We start from the raw sequence: 17,673 nt of genomic DNA on the forward strand, positions 1-17,673 counted from the left end.
GGATAGGGTAAAGGTTAGGATTAGGTTTAGTGATTAGTTTTATGCTTAGGTTTAGGTTTAGGGTTAGGGTTACGGTTAGGTTTAGGGTTTGCATTAGATTTAGTTTTAGGTTTAGGATTAATGTTAGGTTAGGTTTAGGGGTTAGGTTTTAGGCATAGGGTTATGGATTAGGGTTAGTGTTAGGATTAGGGTTATGGTTATGGTTAGGGGTAGAGTTATGGATATGGTTAGAGGTTAGCGTTACGTTTAGGTTTAGGGTTAGGGTTAGGTTTAGGGTTAGGGTTTCGGTTATAGTTAAAGGTTAGGGTTAGGTTTAGGGTTACGGTTAGAGATTAGTGTTAGTGTTAGTGTAAGAGTTAGGTTTAGGGTTAAGGTTAGGTTTAGGGTTAGAGTTAGGTTTAGAGTTAGGTTTAGGGTTATGCTTACTGTTAGGGTTATGATTAAGGTTAGTGTTAGGGATTAGGTGTTACGGAGAGGGTTAGGTTTAGGCTTTGGGTTATGGTTAGGGTTAGAGTTATGATTAGGTTTAGGGTTAGGGTTATAGTTAGGGTTAGTGTTAATGTTAGGAATAGCGTCAGGGTTAGGATTAGGGTTAGTTGTTAGTTTTAGGTTTAGGGTTACAGTTAGGGTTAAGTTTAAGTTTAGATGTTACTGTTAGTTTTGGGGTCAGGGTTAGGGTTAGTGTGAGTGTTAGGGTTTGTGTTAGAGTTAGGGTTAGGTTTAGGGTTAGGCTTAGGGTTATAGTTAGGGTTAGGGTTATAATTAGGTTAGTGTTTGGTTTAGGGTTAGGGTTAGGTTTACGGTTTGCGTTAAATTTAGTGTTAGGTATAGTATTAGTGTTAGGGTCAGGTTTAATGGTTAAGTGTTAGGGATAGGGTTATGGATTGGGGTTCGTGTTAGAGTTAGCCTTCTGGTTAGGCTTCGGGTTAGGTTATGGTTAGTGTTAGCCTATGGGGTTAGGGTTAGTATTAGGGTTAGTGCTATTGTTAGGGTTATGGTTAGTTTGAGGTTAATGGTTAGGGTTAGGGTTAGGGTTAGGGTTAGGGTTAGAATTTAGCTTTAGTGCTAGGTTTAGGGTTAGGGTTAGGGATGGTTTAGGGTTAGGGTTAGTGTTAGAGTTTAGTGTTTGTGTTGGTTTTAGTGTTGGGGTTAGTTTAAGTCTTCAGGTTAGGTTTAGGGTTAGATATATGGGTTAGTGTTAGGGTTAGGCTAGGTTTAGGGTTAGTGTTAGGTTTAGGTATTACATTCAGGCTTAGCGTTAGTTTAAGGGGTCGGTTAGGGTTAGGTTAAGGGATTAATGTTAGGTCTGGGTTAGGGTTATTGTTATGGTTAGGGTTATGGTTAGGATCAGAAATTAGCATTGTGGTTAGGGTTAGGGTTAGTGTTAGGGTTAATGTTAGGTTAGAGTTTGGGTTCTTGTTAGGCTTAGGGGTTAGGTGTTGGGGAGATTTTTAAGGATAGGCTTCACATTACGGTTAGGGTTAGTGTAATGATTAGTTTTAGGGTTAGCCTTAGGAATAGGGTTAGGTTTATGGATAGGTTTAGTGTTATATTTATGTTTATGTTCAGTGTTAGGGTTAGGGGTTAGGTGTTAGGGATAGGATTAGGGTTAGGGTTAGGTTTCGGGTTAGGTTTACGGTTAGGGTTGGGTTTAGGGATATTGTTAGGTTTAGGGTTAGTGTTTAGGGTTATTGTTAGGGTTAGGATTAGGGTTAGGGTTAGTGTTAGGTTAGGGTTAGGGTTAGGGTTAGGCTTAGGGGTTAGGTGTTAGTATTAGGTGTTACGGAGAGGGTTAGGTTTAGGCTTAGGGTTATGGTTAGGGTTAAAGTTACAACTAGGTTAATATTAGGGTTAGGGTTATGGTTAGGGTTAGATCTTAGGGATAGGTTTAGGGTTTGGGTTTGTTATGATTAGAATTTAAGGTTACGGTTAGGGTTAGGGTTAGGGTTAGGGTTATGTTTCAAGCTTAGGCCTAGGATTAGGGTTAGGGTTAGGGTTAGGGTTAGGGTTAGGGTTAGCTTTAGTGTTAGGTTCAGGGCTTTGGTTAGGTTTAGGGTTAGCTTTATGTTTACAGGTTAGCGTTAGGTTTAGTGATAGAGTTTGTGGTTAGGGTAAGGGTTAGAGTTAGGGATAGTGTTAGTGTTAGTGTTAGGGCTAGTCTTAGGATTATGGTTAGGGTTAGGATTACATTTAGGTTAGGTTTAGGGTTAGGGTTTGGGTTAGGTTTAGAATTTAGGTTTAGTGTTAGGGTTAGGGATAGGTTTAGGGTTAGTGTTAGTGTTAGAGGTTAGGGTTAGTTTTAGGGTTAGGTTTAGGGTTAGGATTAGAATTTTGGGATTGAGTTAGGGTTAGGTTTAGGGGTTATGTGTTATGGAAAGGTAATGGTTATGGTTAGGTTTACAGTTATGGCTACAGTTTAACATTAGGGTTAGGGTTATTGTTAGGGTTTTGGTTAGAGTTAAAGGTTATGGTTAGTGTTAGTGTTACCGTTAGAGTTTAGGGTTAGTGTTAGTTTAAGTGTTAGGTTTAGGGTTATGATTCAGTTTAGGGTTAGGGCTGGTGTTCGGGTTAGTGTTAGGATTATGCTTAACGTTAGGATTATGATTAAGGTTCGGGTTAGGGATTAGGTGTTATGGAGAGGGTTAGGGTTAGGCCTGGGGTTACAGTTAAGGTTAGGGTTATGATTAGGTTTAGGTTTAGTGTTAGGGTTAGGGTTAGGGTGAGGGTTAGAGTTAGTGTTAGATTTATAGTTAGGCTTAGGCTTAGGGTTAGGGGTTAGGTGTTATCTATAGGGTTAGGGTTCAATTTAGGGTTAGGGTTATTTTTAGCAATAGTGTTAGACTTAGGGTTAGGGTTAAAGCTTAGGTTCAGGGTTAGATTTAGGGTTAGGGTTAGGGTTAGGAATAGGGTAAGTTTTAGAATTAGGGTTAGTGGTTAGGTTTAGGGTTAGGATTACGGTTATTGTTAGGGTTATGTTTAGAGATTAGTGTTAGTGTTAGGATTAGGCTTAGGGTTAGGGTTAGTGTTAGGGTTAGGGTTAAGTTTAGAGTTAGAGTTATGGTTAGGTTTAGGCTTATTGTTTTGGTTATGTTTAGGGTTACAATTAGTTTCGGGTTTGGGTTTGGGTTAGCGCTAGGGTCAGGGATAGGATTAGAATTTAGGGTTAGGGTTAGATTTACGGTTTAGTGTTAGGTTTAGTGTTATGGTTATGATTAGAGGTTAGCGTTAGGTTTTGGGTTAGGGTTCGGGTTTGGTTAGTTAAAGGTTAACGTTAGGGTTAGGGTTAGGGTTAGAGTTTAGGGTTAGTGTTAGGGTAAAGTTTAGGTTTAGGTTTAGGGTCAGTGTTAGGGTTAGGTTTAGGATTATGCTTAGTGTTATGGGTTATGATTAAGGTTATTGTTATGGGTAGGTGTTAAGGAGAGTGTTAGAGTTAGGCTTTGGGTTACGGTTAGGGTTATGGTTACGATTAGGTTTAGGGTTAGGGTCAGGGTAAGGGTTGGGTTAGGGTTAGGTTTAGGGTTAGTTTTAGAGTTAGGGTTAGGCATAGGTTTAGGGGTTAGGTTTTATCGATAGTGTTAGGGTTAGGTTTAGGTTTTAGTGTTAGGGTTAGGGTTAGTGTTAGTGTTAGTTTTAGGTTTAAGTTTAGTGTTATTGTTATTGTTAGGGTTAGGGTTAGTGTTACAGTTAGAGTTTAGGTTTAAGTTTAGGGATAGGGTTAGGCTTAGTGTCAGGGTTATGGTTAGAGGTTAGTGTTTGGTTTAGGCTTAGAGTTAGGGTTAGTGTTAGGGTTAGGCTTAGTCTTACAGGTTATGGTTAAGGTTAGGGTTAGGGTGAAAGCTTAGGTATGGGTTAGGTTTAAGGTTAAAGTAACTGTTAGGGATAGGATAACAGTTAGGATTTGGTTTAGTGATTAGTTTTAGGGTTATGGTTATGGTTAGTGTTAGGGGTAACTTTAGGGGTTATTTTTAGGGTTAGGTTTAGGGTTAGTGTTAGTGTGAGTGTTAGGGTTAGGGTTAGAGTTAGGGTTAGGTTTAGGGTTAGGTTTAGGGTTAGGTTTAGGGTTAGGTTTAGGGTTAGGGTTAGGCTTAGCATTATGGTTAGGCTTAGGATTACATTTAGGTTAACGTTTGGGTCAGGGTTGGGTTGAGGTTTAGGGTCAGGTTTTGCGTTAGATGTAGTGCTAGGGTAAGGGTTAGGGTTAGGTTTACGGGTTACGGGTTACTTGTTAGGGGTAGGGTTATGCATTAGGGTTAGGGTTAGTGTTATGGTTAGGGTTAGCGCTTAGGGTTACGCTTAGGGTTAGGCTTAGGGTTAGGGTTCAGGTTAGGGTTAGGTTGAGGTTTAAGGTTAGGCTCTGATTAGGGTTACAAGTTGGGTTTAGTGTTAGGTTTAGAGTTAGTGTTAGGGATAGGTTTAGGTTTAGGGTTAGTGTTAGAGTTTAGGGTTAGTGTTAGGGTTAGTGTTAGAGGTATGTGTTAGGGTTAGTGTTAGCGTTAGGGTTAGTGTTAGGGTTATGCTAGGGTTATGGTTAGCTTTAGGGTTAGGTATTACCGACAGGGTTAGCTTTATTTTAAGGGGTAAGTTTAGGGTTAGGGTAAGGGGTTAATGCTAGGTTTATGGTTAGGGTTATGGTTATGGTTAGGGTTAGGTTTAGGGTTAGAATTAGAAGTAAGGGTTAGTGGTAGGGTTAGGGTTATGGTTATGTTTAGGATTAGTGGTTGTGTTATGGTTAGGGTTAGGTGTTAGGGAGAGGGTTAAGGTTAGGCTCTCGCTTATGGTTAGTTTTAGGGTTACTATTGTATTTAGAGTTAGGCTTAGGCTTAGGCTTAGTGTTAGGCTTAGGGTTAGTATTAGTTTTATGGTTAGATTTAGTGTTAGGGTTTGGGGTTAGGTGTTAGGGTCGGGGTTAAAGTTAGGGTTAGTGTTAGGTTGATGGTTAAGGTTAGGCATAGGGATAGTGTTAGCTTTAGGTTTAGGGTTTAGGGTTAGTGTTACAATTAGGGTTCGGATTATGATTAGGCTTCGGATTATGTTTAGGTTTAGGGTTACGATTAGTTTAGTCTTATGTTTAAGTTTAGGGTTAGGGTTAGGTTTATGGTTAGAGGATAGCTTTTGGTTTAAGGTTAGAGTTAGGCTTAGTGTTAGGTTTAGTGTTAGGCTTAGAGGTTATGGTTAGGTTTAGGTTTGTGGTTAGGGTTAAAGCTTAGGTTCAGGGTTAGGTTTAGGGTTACTGTTAGGTTTAGGGATATGGTAAGGGTTAAATTACGGTTAGTGGTTAGGGTTGGGTTAGGATTACAGTTAGTGCTAAGGTTAGGTTTAGAGTTTAGTGTTAGTGTTAGGATGAGGCTTAGGGTTAGTGTTAGATTTAGGGTTAAGTTTAGAGTTAGGGTTAGGGTTAGGTTTAGGCTTATGGTTATGGTTAAGGTTAGGGTTAAATTTAGGTTCGGGTTTGCGTTAGGGCTAGGGTCAGGGTTAGGATTAGAATTTAGGATTAGGGTTAGGTTTACAGTTGAAGGTTTAGGTTAGGGTTATGGTTATGGGTAGAGGTTAGCATTAGGTTTAGAGTTATGGTTAGCATTAGGGTTTGGGTTAGAGTTAAAGGTTAGGGTTAGTGTTAGGCTTACAGTTAGAGTTTAGGGTTAGTGTTAGTGTAAGTGTTAGGTTTAGGGTTAGCGTCAGTGTTAGGGTTAGGGTTACACTTAGTTTTAGGGTTATGATTAAGCTTACGGTTAGGGGTTAGGTGTTAGGGAGAGGGTTAGGTTTAGGCTTTGGGTTACAGTTACGGTTAGGGTTATGATTAATTTTAGGGTTAGAGTTAGGGTAAGGGTTAATGTTAGGATTAGGTTTAGGGTTAGTTTTAGTGTTAGGGTTAGGCATAGGGTTATGGGTTAGGTTTTATCAATAGGGTTAGTGTTAGTATTAGGGTTAGGGTTCAGTTTAGGGTTATGGTTAAGCTTAGGGATAGTGTTAGGGTTAGGGTTAGGTTTTAGGGTTAAGGTTATGGTTAGGTTTAGGGTTAGTTTTAGAGTTAGGTTTAGGCATAGGGTTAGGGGTTAGGTTTTCTTGATAGGGTTAGGGTTACGGTTAGGATTAGGGTTAGGATTTGGTTTAGGATTAGGTTTAAGGTTGGGATAGTGTTAGGGTTAGGGTTAGATTTTAGGGTTAGGGTTAGGTTTAGATTTAAGTTTAGGGTTAGTGTTAGGGTTACAGTTAGGGGTTAGGTTTTATCTATAGGGTTAGTGTTAGGGTTAGGGTTAGGCTTAGAAGTTATGGTTAAGGTGAAAGATTCGGTTCAAGTTTAGGTTTTGGGTTAAGGTAAGGGTTAGGGATAGGGCAAGTGTTAGGATTAGGTTTAGTGATTAGTTTTAGGGCTAGGGTTACTGTTAGGTTTAGGGTTAGCTTTAGGTGTTAATTTTAGGGTTAGTGTTAGGGATAGTATTATGGATTAGGGTTAGTGTTAGGGTTAGGTTTAGGGTTAGGGTTATGGTTTTGCTTATTGTTAGTGTTACGTTTATGGTTAGAGGTTAGCGTTACATTTAAGTTTAGGGTTAGAGTTAGGGTTTGGGATAGAGTTAATGGTTAGGGTTAGGTTTAGGTTTACGGTTTGAGTTTAGTGTTATAATTAGTGTAAGAGTTAGGCTTAGGGTTAAGGTTAGGTTTAGGGTTAGAGTTATGGTTATCATTCTGGTTAGGGTTAGGTTTAGGGTTAGGTTTAGGGTTATGCTTAGTGTTAGGGTTATGATTAAGTTTAGGGTTAAGGATTAGGTGTTACGGAGAGGGTTAGGTTTAGGCTTTGAGTCATGATTAGGGTTAGGGTTACGATTAGGTTTAGGGTTAGAGTTATAGTTAGTGTTAGGGTTATGGTTAGGGTTAGGAATTGTGTAAGGGTTAGGTTTAGGGTTAGTGGTTAGTTTTAGGTTTAGGGTTACAGTTAGTGTTAGGGTTAGGTTTAAATGTTACTGTTAGTTTTAGGGTTAGGGTTAATGTGTGGTTAGGGTTTGTGTTAGAGTTAGGGTTACGGTTAGGGTTAGGCTTGGGTTTATAGTTATGGTTAGGGTTATAATTAGGTTAGCGTTAGTTTTACGGTTAGGGTTAAGTTTAGGGTTTGTGTTAGATTTAGTGTTAGGGTTATAATTAGGGTTAGGGTCAGGTTTATTAGTTAAGTGTTAGGGATAGGGTTATGTATTAGGGCTAGTGTTAGAGTTAGGCTTCAGGTTAGGGTTAGGTTATGGTTAGTGTTAGCGTTTAGGATTAGGGGTAGGATTAGTGTTAGTGTTATGGTTAGTGTTATGGTTAGGTTGAGGTTAAGTTTAGAGTTAGGGTTAGTGTTAGAGTTTAGGGTTTGTGTTAGTGTTATGGTTGGGGTTACGTTAAGGCTTTGGGTTAGGTTTAGGGTTAGGCTTAGGGGTTAGCTGTTGAGGAAATGGTTAAGTTTAGGCTTCGCATTATGGTTAGGTTTAGTGTTATGATTAGGTTTCGTGTTAGCCTTACAGATAGTGTTAGGGTTACGGTTAGGTTTAGTATTATTTTTATGCTTACGTTCATCATTAGGGTTAGGGGTTAGGTGGTAGGGATAAGGATAGGGTTAGGGTTCGGGTTAGGTTTACGGTTAGGGTTGGGTTTAGGGATTTTGTTAGGTTTAGGCTTAGTGTTTAGAGTTATTTTTAGGGTTAGGGTTAGTGTTAGGGTTAGGGTTAGGTTAAGGGTTAGGCTTAGGTGTTAGGTGTTAGGGTTAGTTGTTATGGAGAGGGTTGGGTTTAGGCTTAGTGTTCGGGTTAGGTTTAAAGTTACGTTTAGGTTAGGGTTAGGGTTAGCGTTATGGTTAGAGTTAGATGTTAGGGATAGGTTTAGTGTTTGTGTTAGTATTATGGTTACAGTATAGTGTTACGGTTAAGGTTAGGGTTAGCCTTAGGTTTAGGGTTAGTGATTATTGTTAGGTTTGGTTTAGGGTTATGTTTAAAGTTTAGGCATAGGGTTAGGCTTAGGGTTAATGTTAGTGTTAGTGTTAGGGTTTTGGTTAGGGTTAGGTTTAGTTTTATGTTTAGAGGTTAGCATTAGGTTTAGTGATAGAGTTTGTGGTTAGGATTAGGGTTAGTGTTAAGGTGAGGCTTAGAATTTATGGTTAGTGTTATGGTAAGGGTTAGGTTTAAAGCTTAGGTTTAGGGTTATGGTTAGTGTTAGGGTTAGGGTTAGGGATAGGGTTTGTGTTAGAGTTAGGGCTAGTCTTAGGGTTAGGATTACATTTAGGGTAGGTTTAGGGTTAGGGTTAGGGTTAGAATTTAGGTTTGGTGTCAGGTTTAGGGTTAGGGATAGGTTTAGTGTTAGGTTTAGTGTTAGAGGTTAGGGTTAGTGTTAGGGTTAGGTTTAGGGTTAGGATTAGAATTTTGGGTTTGGGTTAGGGTTAGGGTTAGGGGTTATGTGTTATGGATAGGTTAATGGTTATGGTTAAGTTTAGGGTTAGGTTTACGGTTATGGTTAGAGGTTAACATTAGGGTTAGGGTTAAGGTTAGTGTTTCGGTTAGAGTTAAAGATTACAGTTAGTGTTAGGGTTACGGTTAAAGTTTAGGGTTAGTGTTATGGTAAGTGTTAGATTTAGGGTTAGTTTTAGGTTTATGGTTAGAGTTTAGGGTTATGATTCAGTTTAGGGTTAGGGCTAGTGTTAGGGTTAGCTTTAGAGTTACGCTTAGTGTTAGAGTTATAATTAAGGCTACGGTTATGGATTAGGTGTTATGCAGAGGGTTAGGTTAAGGCTTTGGTTTGCAGTTAAAGTTAGGGTTACGATTAGGTTTACGGTTAGGGTTAGTATTAGGATTTGGGTTAGAGTTAGGGTTAGTTTTAGAGTTAGGGTTAGGTTTAGGGGTTAGATGTTAGCGATAGGGTTAGGGTTAGGGTGAGTTTTAGGGTTCAGTTTTGGGTTAGGGTTATGGTTAGCAATAGTGCTAGCTTTAGGGTTAGGGTTAAAGCTTAGTTTCAGGATTAGGTTTAGTGTTAGGTTTAGGGTTAGGGATAGTGTAAGGGTTAGACTTCACGTTAGTGGTTAGGTTTAGGTTTAGCATTATGGTTAGTGCTAGGGTTACGTTTAGAGGTTAGTTGTAGTGTTAGGTTTAGGATTAGGGTTAGTGTTAGGGTTAAGGTTAGAGTTAGGGTTATGGTTAGGTTTAGTCTTATGGTTTTGGTTCGGGCTAGGGTTAAAATTAGGTTCGAGTGCGGGTTAGGGCTAGGGTCAGGGATAGGTTTAGAATTTAGGGTTAGGGTTAGGTTTATGGTTTAGGGTTAGGTTAAGTTTACAGTTATGGTTGGAGGTTAGTGTTAGGTTTAAGGCTAGGGTTAGGGTTTGGGTTTTAGTTAAATGTTAGCGTTAGGGTTAGGGTTAGGGTTAGGGTTAGGGTTATGGTTAGAGTTTAGGGTTAGTGTTAGGTCAAAGTTTAGGTTTAGGGTTAGGGTCAGTGTTAGGCTTAGTGTTAGGGTTATGATTAAGATTAGGGTTAGGGGTTAGGTGATAAGGAGAGGGTTAGGGTTAGGCTTTGGGTTATGGTTAGCATTAGGTTACGATTAGGTTTAGGGTTAGCGTTAGGTTAAGTGTTCGGGTAAGGATTAGTTTTAGAGTTAGTTTTAGAGTTAGGGCTAGGCATAGGGTTAGGGGTTAGGTTTTATTGATAGTGTTAGGGTAATGGTTAGGGTTCAGGGTTGGCATTAGGGTTAGTGTTAGGTTTAGGTTTAAGTTTGGGTTTGGGTTAGTTTTATTGTTAGGGTAAGGGTTTGTGTTACAGTTAGAGTTTAGGGTTGGGTTGAGGGTTAGGGTTAGGGTTAGTGTTAAGGTAATGGTTAGAGGTTAGCGTTTGTTTTAGGGTTAGAGTTAGGGTTATTGTTAGGGTTAGGCTTAGGTTTAGAGGTTATAGTTAGGGTTAGAGTTAGGGTTAGGGTTCCGGTGAAATCTTAGGTTTGGGTTAGTTTTAGGGTTAAGGTAAGTGTTAGGGATAGGGTAACGTTTAGGATTAGGTTTAGTGATTAGTTTTTGGGTTAGGGCTACGGTTAGTGTTAGGGTTTGCTTTATGTGTTAGTTTTAGTGTTAGGATTAGAGTTAGGGTTAGTGTGAGGGTTAGGGTTAGGGTTAGAGTTAGGGTTAGGTTTAGGGTTAGGGTTAGGCTTAGCGTGATGTTTAGGTTTAGGATTACATTTATGTTAATGTTAGAGTTAGGGTTGGGTTGAGGGTTAGGGTTAGGTTTTGCATTAGATGTAGTGCTAGGGTAAGGGTTAGGGATAGGTTTACGGGTTATGTGTTAGGGATAGGGTTATGGTTTAGGGTTAGGTTTAGTGATAGGGTTAGTGTTATGGTTACGTTTAGGCTTAGGGTTAGGGTTAGTGTTATGGTTAGGGTTATGGTTAGGTTGAGGTTTAGTGTTAGGTTAGGATTAGGGTTACAAGTTGGGTTAGGGTTAGGTTTAGAGTTAGTGTTAGGGATAGGTTTAGGGTTAGGGTTAGTGTTAGAGTTTAGGGTTAGTGTTAGGGTTAGGTTTACGGTTAGAGGTATGTGTTAGGTTTAGGGTTAACATTAGTGTTCGGGTAAGGGTTATTGTTAGGGTTAGGGTTGTGCTAGGGTTAAGGTTAGGTTTAGGGTTAGGTATTACAGACAGAGTTAGCTTTAATTTAAGAGGTAAGGTAAGGCTTAGGGTAAGGGGTTAATGTTAGGTTTAGGTTTAGGGTTATGGTTATGGTTACACTTGGGGTTAGGGTTAGGATTAGAAGTTAGTGTTATTGGTAGCAGTAGGGTTATGGTTACGTTTAGGATTAGGGGTAGTGTTATTGTTAGGTTTAAGGGTTAGGTGTTAGGGAGAGGGTCAAGTTTAGGCTTCGGGTTATGGTTATTTTTGGGGTTACTATTATGTTTAGAGTTAGGCTTAGGGTTAGGTTTAGTGTTAGTTTTAGTGTTAGATTTAGTGTTTGGGTTTGGGGTTAGGTGTTAGGGTCTGGTCAAGTTTAGGGTTAGGGTTAGGGTTAGGTTGACAGTTAGGGTTAGGTTTAGGGATGGTGTTAGCTTTAGGGTTAGGGTTCAGGGTTAGTGTTATGATTAGGGTTTTGGTTATGGTTAGGCTTCAGATTATTTTTAGGCTTAGGGTTACAATTAGTTTAGTGTTATGTTTAAGTTTAGGGTTAGGGTTAGGTTTATGGTTAGAGTTTAGCTTTTGGTTTAGGGTTAGAGTTAGGCTTAGTGTTAGGTTTAGTGTTAGGCTTAGAGGTTATGATTAGGTTTAGTGTTGGGGTTTGGGTTAAAGCTTAAGTTCAGGGTTAGGGTTAGGGTTAGTGTTATGCTAAGGGTTAGGAATTATGTTAGTAGTTAGTTTTATGGTTAGGCTTACGGTTAGGGTTAGGGTTAGATTTAGAGGTTAGTGTTAGGATAAGTGTTAAGTTTAGGGTAAGTGTGAGGGTTAGGTTTAGGCTTAGGGTTAGGGTTAGGCTTATAGTTAGAGTTAGGTTTATGGTTAGGCTTAGGGTTATGGTTAGGGTTAGGGTTACAATTAGGTTAGCGTTAGTGTTTGCGTTAGATTTAGTGTTAGGCTTAGGATTAGCGTTTAGGGTTAGTTTTAGGGGTTAGGTGTTAGGGATAAGGTTATGGATTAGGGTTAGTTTTAGGGTTAGAGTTAGGGTTAGCGTTATGGTTATGGTTAGGGTTTGGGTTACGGTTATTGTTAGAAGTTAGCGTTAGGTTTAGGGTTAGGGTTAAGGTTAGAGTTTAGTGTTAGTGTTAGTGTAAGTGTTAGTTTTAGGTTTAGGGTTATGTTTAGGGTTAGAGTTTAGGGTTATGTTTTGGTTTAGGTTTAGGGTTAGTGTCTGGGTTAGGGTTAGGGTTATGCTTACTGTTAGGGTTATGGTTAAGGTTAAGTTTAGTGTTAGGTTTAGGGTTAGGGTTAGATGTATGGGTTAGGGTTAGGTTTATGTTTAGGTTTATGGTTAGGGTTATGTTAGGGTTAGCGTTAGGGGTAGGTTTAGGGTTAGGGTTCGTGTTAGGGATAGTGCTAGGTTTATGTTTAGCATTTAGGGTTAATGTTAGGGTTAGGGTTAGAGTTATGGTTAGGCTTCCAGTTACAGTTAGGTTTAGAGTTACCTTAAGGTTAGGTTTACAGTTAGAGTAAGTGTTAAGGTTACTCTTAGGTTTAGGGTTAGATGTTAAGGATATGTTTAGAGTTTTCAGTTAGTGTTATGGTTAGAGTTTAGGGTTAGGGTCAGGGTTAGGGTTAGGGTTAGCAGTTAGATTTAGGTTTGGGTTAGTGTTAGGGTTAAAACTTAGGTTTAGAGTTAGGGTTAGGTTTATGGTTAGGGTTAGTGTTAGGTTTAGGGTTAGGGTTGGGGTAGGGTTATGGTTAGAGGTAAGTATTAATTTTAGTGATAAAGTTTAGGGTTAGGGTTAGGTTTAGGGTGAGTATTTGATGTTAGAGCTAGGGTTATGTTTAGGTTTAGGCTTATTGTTATGGTTAGCTTTAGGGTTACAATTAGGTTAGCTTTAGGTTTAGGGTTAAATATAGGTTTAGGGTTTGGGTTAGATTTAGTGTTAGGGTTCATGTTAGGGTTGGGGTTAGGTTTAGGGATAGTGTGATTGGTTGGGGTTAGTTTTAGGGTTACGGTTAGAGTTAGGGTTACAGTTATTGTTAGACGTTAGCGGTAGGTTTAGGTTTAGGGTTAGGGCTTGTTTTAGAGTTAAAGGTAGGTTTAGGTTTCGTGTTAAGGTTAGACTTTAGCATTAGTGTTAGGGTAAGAGTTAGGTTCAGGGTTAGGGTTAGGTTTAGGGTTAAAGTTTATGTTTAGTGTTAGTGTTAGGGTTAGGGTTAAACCTTAGGTTCAGGGTTAGTGTTAGGATTAGGGTTAGGTTTAGGGATATGGTAAAGGTTAACATTAGGGTTAGTGGTTAGTTTTAGGTTTAGGGTTACGGTTAGGGTTAGTGTTAGGTTTAGATGTTAATGCTCGTGTTAGTGTTAGGATTAGTGTTAGTGTGAGGGTTAGGGTTAGGTTTAGAGTGAGGGTTAGGTTTAGGTTTAGAGTTAGGGTTAGGATTAGGCTTAGGGTTAGGGTTAGTGTTAGGGTTACAGTTAGATTAGAATTAGGGTTAGGGTTAGGGTTAGGGTTAGTGTTAGGGTTAGGGTTTGCGTTAGATTTAGTGTTAGGGTTAGGGTTAGGGTTACGGTTAGGCTTCCAGTTATGGTTAGGATTAGAGTTACGTTTAGGTTTGGTTTAGAGTTAGGGTTAGGGTTAAGGTTAGTCTTAGGGTTAGGGTTAGATGTTAGGTATATATTTAGGGTTTAATTTACTGTTATGGTTAGAGTTTAGGGTTAGGGTTGGTGTTAGGGTTAGGATTAGGTTTAGGGTTAGTGTTACAGTTAGGGTTAGGGTTATGATTAGTGGTTAGCTTTAGGTTTGAGTTATGGTTAGGGTTAAACCTTAAGTTTAGGTTTATGTTTTAGGTGTTAGGGATAGGGTACGGGTTATGGTTTATTTGAAGGATAGGTTAGGGTTATGGTTAGTTTTAGGTTTATGTTTAGGGTTATGGTTAGGGTTAGGATTACAATTTAGGGTTAGGTTTAGGGTTAGGTTTGCGGGTTAATGTTACATTTATGGTTAGAAGTTAGCATTAGGTTTAGGGTTAGGGTTAGGGTTAGCAGTTAGATTTAGGTTTGGGTTAGGGTGAGGGTTAATACTTAGGTTTAGAGTTAGGGTTAGGTTTATGGTTAGTGTTGGGGTTGGGTTATGGTTAGAAATAAGCATTAATTTTAGTGATACAGTTTGTGGTTAGTGTTAGCATTAGTGTAAGGCTTATATGTTATTTTTGGGGTTATGTTTAGGGTTAGGTTTCAAGCTTTGGTTTAGTGTTAGGGTTAGCGTTAGGTTTAGGGATAGGGTTAGTGTTAGGGTTAGGGCTAGGCTTAGGGTTATGGTTAGGGTTAGGATTACATTTAGGTTAAGGTTAGGGTTAGGGTTAGAATTTAGGGTTAGTGTTAGGTTTAGAGTTAGGGTTATGGATCGGTTTAGGGTTAGCGTTAGTGTTAGAGGTTAGGGTTAGTGTTAAGGTTAGTGTTTGCCTTAGGGTTAGGGTTAGGATTAGAAATTTGGGTTAGGGTTAGGTTTAGGGGTTAGGTGCTACTGTTAGGGTTAGGGTTAAGGTTAGTGTTAGGATTTGGGTTAGGGTTAGGATAAGGGTTATGGTTAGGTTTACTGTTAGGTTTAGCGTTATGGTTTGGGTTATGGTTAGGGTTAGATTTAGAACTTAAGTTTAGGTTTAGTGTTAGGTTTATGGGTTAGTATTAGGGTTACACTTATGATTAGAAGTTAGCGTTAGGTTTAGGGTTAGGGTTAGTGTTAGGGTTAGGTGTAGTGTTAGAGTTAAATGTTAGGGTTATTGTTAGATTTTAGGGTTAGTGTTAGGTTTAGGGTTAGGGTTAGAGTTTAGTGTTGTGTTTCAGTTTAGGATTAGGTTTATTGTTAAGGTTAGGGTTAGGTTTACGCTTAGTGTTAGGGTTATGATTAAGTTTAGGTTTAGGGGTTAGTTTTTAGGGAGATGGTTAAGGTTAGGCTTTGGGATACGGTTAGGGTTTGGGTTACGATTAGGTTTAGGTTTAGGGTTAGGGTTAAGGTTAGTGTTTGGTTTAGGTTTAGGGTTAGTTTTAGAATTAGTGTCAGGGTTAGGGTTAGGTGTTAGGTGTTAGTGATAGGGTTATGGTTAGGGTTAGGTTAAGGGTATTGTTTAGGGTTAGAGTTAGTGTTATGGATAGTGTTAGGGTTAGTGCTAGCAATTAGGGTTAGGGTTAGGGTTAGTTTTAGATTTAGGGTTAGGGTTAGGGTTAGTGTTAGGATTAGAATATAGTTTTAGTGTTAGGGTTAGGTTTAGGGTTAGGTTTAGGTTTATGGTTAGAGGTTAGTGTTTGGTTTAGGGTTAGAGATAAGTTTAGGGTTAGGCTTAGAGGTTATGGTTAGGCTTACGGTTAGGGTTAAAGCTAAGGTTCAGCTTTATAGTTAGGGTAAATATTAGGGTTACAGTTAGAGTTTAGGGAGGTTTCATTTTATGGTTTGGCTTAAGGTTATGGTTAGAGGTTAGGTTTTGTTTTAGGGTTAGCATTAGGGTTAGTGTTAGGGTTAGTTTTAGTCCTAGAGGTTATGGTTATGGTTAGGGTTAGGATTAGGGTTAGGGTTAGGGTTAAAGCTTAGGTTCAGGGTTAGGGTAAGGGTATAGTTAGGTAAGAGATATGCTAAGGTTTAGGATTAGGGTTAGTGGTTAATTTTGGTGTTAGGTTTACCATTAGGGTGAGGGTTAGGTTTAGAGGTTAGTGATAGGATTAGGGTTAGGGTTAGGGTTAAGGTTAATGGGATGTTTAGGGTTAGGGTTAGAGTTAGGATTATGGTTAGGGTTAGGCTTAGGGATATGGTTATGGCTAGGGTTACAATTAGGTTAGCGTTAGTGTTATGGTTATGGTTTGCGTTAGATTTAGTGTTATTTTTAATGTTAGGGTTAGTGTTATGGTTATGGTTAGGTTTAGGGGTTAGGTGTTAGGGATATGGTTATGGGTTAGTGTTAGTGTTAGCGTTAGGGTTATGGTTACGGTTAGAGTTAAGGTTATGGTTATGGTTAGAAGTTAGCATTAGGTTTAAGGTTAGGGTTTGGGTTAGAGTTAAATGTTAGGGTTAGTTTTAGCGTTGCAGTTAGAGTAAGGGTTAGTGTTAGGATAAGGGTTACATTTAGGGATAGGTTTAGGTTTAGAGTTAGAGTTTTGGGTTATGGTTCAGTTTAGGCTTAGGGTTATTTTTATGGTTAGGGTTACACTTTTTGTTAGGTTTATGATTAATATTAGGGTTAGGAGTTATGTGTTATGGAGTGCGTTAGGTTTAGGCTGTGGGTTACGTTTAGGGTTAGTGTTATGATTAAGTTTAGGGTTAGTGTTAGGGTTAGGGTTAGGTTTAGGGTTGGTTTTAGAGTTAGGGTTAGTGTTAGGGGTTAGTTGTTAGCGATAAGGTTAGGGTTTGGGTTAGATTTATGGTTCAGTTTAGTGTTAGGGTACGGGTTAGGGATAGTGTTAGTGTTAGGTTTAGGGTTTAAGGTTAGGGTTAGGATTAAGTTTAGGTTTAAGGTTAGGGTTAGTGTTACGGTTAAAAGTTAGGTTTAATGTTAGTGTTAGGGTTAGGGTCACGGTTATGGTTAGAGGTTAGTGTTTGGTTTAGGGTTAGAGTTATGGGTAGGGTTTTCGTTTGATTTAGAGTTAGGTTTAGGGTTAGGGTTAGTGTCAGGGTTAGGGTTATTCTTAGGGTTAGGTTTAGAGGTTAGTGTTAGGATTAGTGTTAGTGTTAGTGTTAGTGTGAGGGTAAGGGTTAGGGTTAGAGCTAAGGTTATGCTTAGGTTTAGGCTTAGGTTTATGGATAGGTTTAGGGTTACAATTAGTTTAGCGTTTTGGTTTAGTGTTAGAGATAGGTTTCGGTTTTGGTTTAGATTTAGTGTTAGGGTTCATGTTAGGGTTAGGTTTAGGGCTTAGGTTTTAGGGATAGTGTTATTGGTTAGGCTTAGTGTTAGGGTTAGTGTTAGGGTTACGGTTAAATTTAGGGTTATGGTTATGGTTAGACGTTAGCGTTATGTTTTGGGTTAGGGTTAGGCTTTGTTTTAGAGTTAAAGGGAGGTTTAGGTTTTGTGTTAGGGTTAGAGTTTAGCGTTAGTGTTAGGGTAAGAGTTAGGTTTATGTTTAGGGTTAGGTGTAGGGTTAAAGTTTATGGTTAGGGTTAGTGTTAGGATTATGGTAAGAGATAGGGTTACAGTTATTGTTAGATGTTAGCGTTAGGATTAGGGTTTAGTGTTAGGGTTTGTTTTAGAGTTAAAGGTAAGTTTAGGTTTCGTGTAATGGTTAGAGCTTAGCGTTAGTGTTAGGGTAAGAGTTAGGTTTAGGGTTAGGGTTAGGTTTAGTGTTAAAGTTTATGGTTATGGTTAGGGTTAAGGTTAGGGTTAGGGTAAGGGTTAGGGTTAAAACTTAGGTTCAGGGTTAGTGTTAGGATTAGGGTTAGGTTTAGTGATATGGTAAAGGTTAGCATTAGGGTTAGTTGTTATTTTTAGGGTTAGGGTTAATATTAGGTTTAGATGTTAGTGCTCGTGTTAGTGTTAGGATTAGTGTTAGTTTGAGGGTTAGGGTTAGGTTTAGAGTTAGGGTTAGGATTAGGCTTAGGGTTAGGGTTAGTGTTAGGGTTACAATTAGGTAAGAATTAGCGTTAGGTTAGGTTTTGGGTTAGGGTTAGGGTTAGGGTTAGGGATTGAGTTAGATTTAGTGTTAGAGTTAGGGTTATGGTTAGGGTTATGGTTACGGTTAGGCTTCCAATCATGGTTAGGATTAGAGTTACATTTTGGTTAGGTTTTGAGTTAGGGTTAGGGTTAAGGTTTATCTAAGGGTTAGGGTTAGATGTTACGTATATGTTTAGGGTTTAGGTTAGTGTTATTGGTTAGAGTTTAGGGTTAGGGTTGGGGTTAGGGTTAGGGTTAATTTTAGAGTTTGTGTTAGGGTTAGCGGTTAGCTTTAGGTTTGGGTTAGGGTTAGGGTTAAACATTAGGTTTAGGTTTAGGGTTAGGTTTAGGGTATTAGTTGTTAGGGAGAGTGTAAGCGTTATGGTTAGGGTTAGGTTTAGGGTTCTTTTTAGGGTTATGGTTAGGGTTAGGAT

The sequence above is a fragment of the Cavia porcellus genome, unplaced genomic scaffold (genome assembly GCF_034190915.1).
Source record: "Cavia porcellus strain 051 isolate PalLab524CR breed Dunkin Hartley unplaced genomic scaffold, mCavPor4.1 scaffold_35, whole genome shotgun sequence".
NCBI lineage: Eukaryota > Metazoa > Chordata > Mammalia > Rodentia > Caviidae > Cavia > Cavia porcellus.